The 9,276-nt window shown below is 37.5% G+C and overlaps 1 pseudogene; it reads left to right on the top strand.

Moving 5' to 3' along the window:
- The first annotated feature begins 1,319 nt into the window (after positions 1–1,319).
- LOC140504857 (ubiquitin-fold modifier 1 pseudogene) lies at positions 1,320–9,020 on the top strand (annotated as a pseudogene).
- Positions 9,021–9,276: the final 256 nt, after the last annotated feature.

Genomic DNA, 9,276 nt, shown 5'->3' with positions numbered 1-9,276 from the left:
GGAGGCAACATGATTTTTTTAAAGAGGGAGAAAGACAAAAGAACGGAATAGGATGGAGTGAAATATCCAGTTAGCCATCCAAAGTATAAATGTGAATAGGGTGAATTCACCCATAAAGTACAAGAGGATAACAGAATGGATTAGAAACCAGAATCTAGCAATATGTTGTTAGAAGAGAAAGGCTTGAAAAAGAAAAACAAACAGTTAACATAAGGGACTAGAACACAATGCATTTTGCTTCAGTTAAAACAAACAGAAAAAAAGTAAGGAGAACAATCATGACCTTAAAGCAAAAGGAAAAAATAGAACTAATTAAAAATTAATCTCACATTCAGGGAAACCAAATTTTGCTAAAAGACACCTTAGACAATCATGATTCATGAGTAGAGTGCAAGACCTGGAGTCAGAAAGATTCATCTTCCTGAGTTCGAATCCTCCCTCAGACACTTTGCTCTGCAACCCTCCGCAAGTCATTTAACCCTAGGTTGCCTCAGTTTTCTCATCTGCTTAGTGAACTGGAGAAGGAAATGGCATACCACACTAATATCTCTGCTAAGAAAACACCAAATAGGGTCATGAAGAGTTGGACACAACTGAAAAGAATTGAACATCGCAGACAATGCAGGAATATCAATTCTGAACATATATGCACCAAATGACATAGCATTCAAACTCTTGAATGAAAAGTTAAATGTTACAAGAGGAAATATATAGCAAAACTATCCTAATGGGGGACATCAGTTTAGCTCTGTAAGAACTAGATAAATCAAACCATAAAATAAACAAGAAAGAGATTGAGAAGAACAGGATTTTAGAAAAGTTTGATACAGTAGACCTCTGGAGAATATTAAATGGGAACAGAAAGAAGTATATATTTCCTTCAGCTGTCCATGGCATTTTCACAAAATTTGACCATATATTAAAGCATAAATACCTTAAAAACAAATTTAGAAAAGAAAAACAAATATTAAATGCACCCTTTGGGGGACCATACTGAGTGGGATAGACTTAGTGAAGACTCCTCAGATTGTAATTTTTCTCCCAGGGGTGAGGTAAGGCCTAAAGGCTCACGGTTACAATATTTTTAGAATAGAATAGTTCCATATAAGGATATAAAACTGTGTAGTGTATTAGGGTCTCAATGATTGGACAAAACTTACATAATTCCTCAATGTCTTCATTTCAAAAGGGATTGGTTAGATTTTGTGTCTAGAATGTAAGACCATATTCTCAGCTAATGAGGATAATGGTCAGTGGGGGGAGGATGGACTTGCGTTAGGGTCTATATAAATCACTGTCCTGTTCTTTGTCTTCGGCTCTCCTACTCCAGGTGAACTGCTGTAGGATTGTCCAGATTCTCGAGAATCGAATAAATCACTTTTCTGTCATCACTTTGAGAGGCTTCTGAGTAACTGATTTATGTAGGGACCTGAGCCATCCCACACAGTTTGGGGGCATTCGCCCGGGATCTGTGACCTTTCTGAGAGACAGCTGACAGCTCAGTTCAAAGACTTGGTGCCCGTGGGGAGATTTCCCCATCCTCCTTGAAAAGAGCTGCTTGGCCTCCCTCTCTGCAAAGTAACGACCCGAAGCAGAGGAACTCAGTGAAGACAGAAAAGAATAGAGATAGGGACTCCAAAGACTCTGAAGCTGTGAAGTGTTTAAAAATGCCAACCGGTTGGTGTTGAAGTTTGCATGAATTACCAAAATTATAGAAAAAAGAATGTAGAAGAAGATGATTAAGTATTGTTGTTTCATATGCGGTGAAAAGACATCGGAGGAGGAGGCACAATCTGGCCCAAATATGGTTCCTCCGAGGACTGGGTTTGCCAAAACTTTAAACCTATATGTAGTATTCTATTCTGTTAAATGTTTTGTCTGTATATGTTGTGTTGGTATTTATGTGTGAATGAAAGTCTGTGTGTCTCTGTTTTCATCTGATAAGGTTGTAAATTTAGCCAGCCAGCCAGCAGGAGCAGAAAGGCTGAGCTGAACTGTCCTTGAAATTCCTGTTACTCCCTTTCTTCAACCCCTCCAGACTAGTTTCAGAGGGGCGGAGGGACAAGGAGGGAGAGAAAAAAAAAAATCTTTTTCCCTCAGACCTAAGAGGCATGCTAGCAACCAATTAACCATCTCCTGCCTCAGAAGAAATTTTAGTGTAATGGGAAATAACAGAAAGTTAAGTGAATTCATTCTGGTCGTATTTGGAATTGTGAATAGGTGAAATGTGTCATTCTTAATTTAATGTTTCAGATAGATTAGAATTTATTAAAGTTTGGTGGAAGTAAGCAGAAGATTAGAAAAAAAAATCTCAGGTAAGCAACTTAGAGCTGAGAGTTTTGGATTTAGGTTGAATTAGATCAATATATTTGATGCCAGACAATGTATTTAAAGTAAAAAGATAATAAGTTTAGGTTTTTCTTTGTGGGAGGGCCAGAAAGGGGTGGCCGTGGGAATCCTGGCACAAATAAGAGGAGGGCAGAGACACCCAGTAGCATTTCTGCCAAAAATGTTAGATCCAGTAACAAAAGGATAGGTATTTGTTAGATGCAACATTAATCTAATATGTTACGCGATTTTAAATTTTGTAATTTATTACATATAGATTGGGGTTTTAAAAAGATGTGATAGAAATTCGATAATTTGAAACTTACATTTGGTTATAAAAAAAGAGCTGAATAGGTCAATGGCTTCTTTTAAGTTTTAAGTAAACTTAAAATAAGTTTAAATTTTTAGGTAATCCATCTAAATATTGTATTAGAAATTGCATTGTTAAGTTAATTAATGAATTGGTTAAAAAGAGCTGTTATGAATTTTTTTATAAGAGTTTCCTTGTTGTAGCATTCTTATTAAGAAAATGAGAACGCTTTAAAAATGTACATGTATATATATATATAGACGTGATTTTCAAGCCTGTTTCATCTGAGCATGTATTATGTTAAAAGTTTATTTCTGTTGTTGAAAAGGAAATTTTAGCTAAAATTGTTTTTGCCATGTATCAAGCATTTACTCTAAAGTTATTTTTGTAAAAAGAAAGTTTATGGGCAAATGTGAAAAGGCTGTGGGTTTAGGTCTTTTCTTGTGATTTCTGTCAATTAGTTTCAAGGGGATTGTGATAAATTGCAAACTGCTCATAAGAGAGGAAATATTTGCTGTTTTAAGAAATACTTTGTAAAATCTTTCGTATGGGTTTTTGAAAGGCCTACCTATCCAATTTGTATTTGTAAGTTACAAAAGTGGGAAGAATTTAGTTTCTCTAACAGGATATGAAAATGCAATTGATGTCATCTGAAATTTATTGTTCGGGTTCATAGCTAAAACAATTTGTTACCACTTACAAAATTATGTTTGCCATTTGTAATTCTAATGCTAAAACCTAAAGCTGGTACACTGTGTGAATATGTGGGAAAAGAAGCAGTCCTCAGGCTAGTAACAAGTGCAGCCCCAGCAGCTGAGGAGATTGTATATAGAATTTGCTTTGGTGAGAATTTGAAAATGTATAAGAAATGATCTTCAGTGATTGGCTCTTTAGGGCAAATTTAGGATCTAAGAAGTAAGTAAAATCTCTGGGAACATTCTTTCTAAATCTAATGGGAATAAATAGATATTGTATCATTGTTATATAGAACAAAACTGGGATTCAAAGTTAGCTGTAATTGTATTTTATTTACAGGGGGATTCAAGGAAAGGAATCCCTTACAAAAAAAAGGGGGGGGGCAGGTGGTCTGGGAGCTCCAGGAATGGTCTTGATGGGAGTGGCCAGTAAACTGGAGATTTGGACTGATAGAATTAAGAGTGGGAAGTAGAATAGACTTGGGCATAGTGATAGAGTGGACCTTAGAAGAGCCGGTTCACGTGGAAAAAAACAAGGAGTTTTCAAGGTGAGGTTTTCCAGGGCCTTTAGACAAATGGGACTAAAACTCTTTTGGGGTAATAGACAAAGGTCCCAACTCGGAATGAGATCTTTACATGTTACAAAATGATGTAAAAGCAATTAGTATTAAAACAATTAACTGAATTAATTACTGAGACTAAATCAGAGACAACTTCAGTTTGGGAAAAAGAATTTCAGTCTAATTTTCTAAGAGGTAGGTAGCCTCTGGTAATATTTGGCATTGAAAGTTAAATGATTGTTTTGATTTGAATTCATTACATGAACATAAAAATTCAAGTTAGTGTTTGACCTTATCACATGTGTAGCTCATTCTTTTAGATTGAGCAGGGTTAGAAAGAGATAAAGTAGTTTGGGAAACGGATATAAATCTACTAGAGCAATGACTTATGATTGTTATTCAATCAGGAACTAGAACATGTATAGAAAGGCATGTAGGCTACTTAGACCTGCTTCAAAGATGTTCCTTGGCCAATGTGAAATTAGTCATGTCTGAAACTGATTATTGGAGCTTGCTATTTTAAGATTTTTGTGGGACTATTAACTGACTGTTCTTCTGAGTCTAACTCCAGGTGTGGATAGCAAGAGAGGTGGTCTGAGCCACTGATCCATGATGCCAATAAGCCTGTGAGATGCTGGTATGAACTGCAAAAAGGTGATCTCATGGGAAGGTCGGGAGAGCGACTGTTCAGCCTGGGCTGAGGTAGGATTTTCCTGACTCAATTTCCCCACTGACACCTGGCAGACTTGAAGCCTGGCTGAACGCCAGTTGACAATCTACTCCTGCCTGGAACTGACATGAAGTAAGGGAGATGCTGTTTCTCTGCAATGTCCCTACTCTTAGTGGCAAATTCCTAAAATCAGAAGTTTTGTAAGTAATAATACCAGATCTGTTGAATAATAGATTGTTGGTAGGGGAACATCTGAGGTTAAGTCTAAAATTGAGCTAACAGGTTTAGGACTTTAGAACAACAACAATAAGTTAGGGTCCTCTAATTCTTAGTAATAGTGTGAAGACAATCAGGTCAAGGGCTTGTGAGACTAGCATGCACAGTTATTATTTTGTCTTAGTTGGTTAATGTTAAATGAAAAATGGTTTGTGGACTATATTGTAAATGCTTTAAAAGAAGCATCACATGATCAGAAGTTGGAATTGTTTTATGATGTGATATGCACTGTGTTAAAAATGTTTATTTATTGTATTTATGTAAGTACTGGAGCCTGGTATTGACTCCTTAGTGAAATCTCATCTTCCTAATGAGGGAATGAATAATGACTTACTGTGAAATGTAGAAGCTGCATTTTAATGTGAATTTTCTTTTCTTTTAAAAAAATGACAATTTGTCAAAGTTTCAATTGTGATTTTTGTAAGAGTGATAGGAATGGTAATCTAAGATGGTATTAAGTTCAGTTTTGTAGGAGAGTGGACATCTGGATTTCTACAAGAAGATGAAGAGAAGAAGATGCTGAGATGCTGTGCTGAAGACTGTTTGAAGGAGCATCCAGATCAGAAAACTGCATAAGATGATATTTTTCCCCAGACTGCTGTATGAGATGGAACCTCTAAATGCACAGTTCATTAATTTAAATCTCTGTATCTGTACTTATGACAAGGGGACTGCCCCCTGTAATTTGCTAATGTGTCAGTCAACTTTGCTTCCTTCCCATATTCATCAAAAAAAAAGGAAGATAGATGAAGGGAAGGATTCATAAGGGAAAGAATGTGAAGAGGTATTTATTGATTGGATTTAGGTGTGGAAACAGGAATAAACAAGAGGAGGGGAGGAATATGGGTAAGATTGAACCTTGAATTATCTATTCCCCCATTCCAATTCAGAAAATGTTTAGCATGATTGGGAAGCCAGTAGACAAAGTTATGGAAGGTTATTGCATTTAAAAATTTTAAAGTTGTTTACTTTCATTTATAATTATTGCTATTAGTTATTAAACTCTCAAGCTTCATGCTTGGAGACACACTTTGTCAGTATTTAAAAGCTCCGTTTGAAGTGTGTGTGAGAACACACAGAATTTGGAAAGGGATAGCCAATGAGGCCTCTGTATAAATTTTGTATAAGCTTTGTTATTTGGGGAACTATACTAGGATTACTATTGTTTGTTATTAACAGGATTCTCTGTTCAGCAATTGTCCTGAGGCAACTACCACGATATCTAAACAGGACTCTTCTATTAAGACTGTGTGGACTTGACAAACCGTGGGAACAATGCAACCAAAATGTAATACCCTGGGAATGTCCCTTTTAGGCATGATCCTGTTCCCACTGCTGGGACACCAGGCCCCAGTTATGAACCCCCCTCTTGAAAATAGTTTACTGGCCCTAATTCAGACCATTGTGGACACCTTTGAGGTATCTGACCGTTGGATTTGTGGGGGGACCTCAGCGGTTAAGCCAATGGCCATGGGTAGCAGTACCGCTGAGTCCAGTCTGGATCTTAAGTAATGAATCTGTAGTACATGATGGAACAAGATTATGGACAAGCCAGGAGAAACACCAATGGTCTTTGTCCGAATCAGTTCCAGGTGAACATTTTTTAAACCAAACAGGACCTAAATTGCAGGAGACATGGCTGGGAGAAAGTAATTGTAAATGGACATTCACACAAAGGCCAGAAACCCTGGCTCGTGTTGATTGTGCCCAGTATGCAAACAGATGGGATCAGAACGGTATTACCTGTTCAAATGGTAGGGTGATTCCCTGTACCCATTCATTTTTCCCACCCTCTTCATACGAAGAGAGAACAAAAGGAGAACATCATGAAAGTTGTGGGTATAAGTTTTACAACCCCTCTGATGTGAAGGGGGTCACGACCATGACTATTTGTGGAGTTGTATATATATGAATAGTACAAAGAATAACACAGAATACAAAGAATGGGTATGGAAGTGGGAGAATGGAACACATAGGATGATGTTTGATACTTTCTGGAGTGTAATCAATAGGACTGGGGAGAATTATCAACATGGTACATGGAAGAAGAAACAACAACTATGGAAGGGTAAGTCAGAGATCATGAAAGACGGACCATTAGGCCCGGATGATGTGAAGTACTTTCCGGCTGTGGATTATAGAGTAAGACTGTTTCTAGAGGAAAATCCTGCTTTGAGAGGGCATTATTGGATATGTGGACAGACAGCCTATACTCACCTTCTGCTAAACTGAAGAGGTGTTTGTTACATTGGATTGGTGAGACCTAAATTCTTTTTCTTGCCTGAATCAGGGAAACAGCATCTAGGGGTCCCTCTATATGATGATCTAGCAAAAAGAAAGAGGAACATCGACACCTCCCTCACTCAGACTGGAAATGCAAATGGGTGGGGTGATACTTGGCCTCCTGAGAGGATAATCAGAGAGTATGGGCCTGCAACTTGGGCTCAAGATGGGAGCTGGGGTTATAGAACCCCTATATATCTATTAAACAGACTAATCAGACTTAAAGCAGTAGTTGAAGTTATAACCAATCAAACAGCAAAGCCTTTGGACTTATTGGCTGATCAAGCCACACAAACTAGGGAAGCAGTACTGCAACATAGATTAATCTTAGATTATTTACTTGCAGAAGAAGGAGGAGTTTGTGGGAAACTCAATTTATCTACATGTTGCTTAAAAATTGATGATAATGGAAAGATAGTGAAAGAGATCACCAAGAATATCAGGAAAGTTGCTCAGGTTCCCATACAAACTTCGGGCTCCCCTTTCAATACATCCTGGTGGTCCTGGTTTGAGGGGAGCTGGTGGAAGAGGTTACTGTGGTTTGGCCTTATAGCAATTAGTGGCATTGTATTACTTCCTATTTGTTTACCTTGTTTGATTTCACTAATTACTAAAATAGTTAGAAATTCTTTATTAAAACTTGCTAGAGTAGAAGAAAGGACTGAAGGAGCCATTCGATTGATGATATTAAAGAAGGAAGGTTGGGCACCTGTGGAGACAAGAGACATGAATGATCCTGATTGGGATGAGGAGATTAATAGACAGTGTGAGATTATGTTACAGAACTTTGGTTGAAACATCCGTGAGAAGTCTTCAGGCTGATAAAATAAGAGGAGGGATTGAGTGGGATAGACTTAGTGAAGACTCCTCAGATTGTAATTTTTCTCCCAGGGGTGAGGTAAGGCCTAAAGGCTCACGGTTACAATATTTTTAGAATAGAATAGTTCCATATAAGGATATAAAACTGTGTAGTGTATTAGGGTCTCAATGATTGGACAAAACTTACATAATTCCTCAATGTCTTCATTTCAAAAGGGATTGGTTAGATTTCGTGTCTAGAATGTAAGACCATATTCTCAGCTAATGAGGGTAATGGTCAGTGGGGGGAGGAGGGACTTGTGTTAGGGTCTATATAAATCACTGTCCTGTTCTTTGTCTTCGGCTCTCCTACTCCAGGTGAACTGCTGTAGGATTGTCCAGATTCTCGAGAATCGAATAAATCCCTTTTCTGTCATCACTTTGAGAGGCCTCTGAGTAACTGATTTATGTAGGGACCTGAGCCATCCCACACAATACTGCAATCAAAATAACAATAAATAAAAAGCATCTGAATCGTAGAATAAAGATTATTTGGAAACTAATCCAATCCTAAAGAATGAGTGGAAAGAGATGTGGAATCTCCGAGAGTGAGGAAAGGAAGGTCGTGCGCCTTGGGTGGCGGAGACTGCGAAGAATTGAACTGCTGGAGGGATCAGAGCATCACCTGCGAGGCTCCCTAAAGGCCAGCCATGGTCTCACTACATCGAAAGTTTCCTTTAAGATCAGGTTGACCTCGGACCCTCGGTTGCCCCACAAAGTACTCAATGTTCCCGAAAATACTCCTTTCATAGCAGTCTTAAAGTTTGCTGCATAAGAATTTAAAATTTCTGCAGAAACAAGTGCTAAAATTAAAAATGATGGAATAGGAATAAATAAATTCTGCACAAACTGCGGTCTAAAGCATGGCTCAGAACTACGAATAATTCCTAGAGACCGTGTTGGTAGCTGATAATTTCTGCAAAATAGAAATTAACCATTATCTTTCCGGATAAACATTGATATTTATTTTGTAATGTTGCATTCGGACTATCTACAATCTTATGTACCTACTCCTATAAGGACACTGACCCTTTACTTAAAGAAGGAATTCATCTAGTGAATAAAACAGCTGCCTTAAGAAAGAAGCCAACCTCTCCTCTGCCACCTCATTACATTTATAAAAAGTTTCGATTTCATTTTAAAATAGAAAGATAATATTACTGAGAACTAATTCTTTATCAGTAAAATAAGAAAATGAAAATTTCTTGTTTAAAATTATATGGCAACCATAGATTAAATTATTTGTGAGTTACAAGTAAGAATTGCCAGCGAACATAAAAAGAGGTGAATAAATGT

The sequence above is a fragment of the Notamacropus eugenii genome, chromosome 5 (genome assembly GCF_028372415.1).
Source record: "Notamacropus eugenii isolate mMacEug1 chromosome 5, mMacEug1.pri_v2, whole genome shotgun sequence".
In the NCBI taxonomy this organism is placed as follows: Eukaryota; Metazoa; Chordata; class Mammalia; order Diprotodontia; family Macropodidae; genus Notamacropus; species Notamacropus eugenii.
The sequence above is the reverse complement of the archived record's forward strand: the minus strand, read 5'-3'. Positions and strand labels throughout refer to the sequence as shown.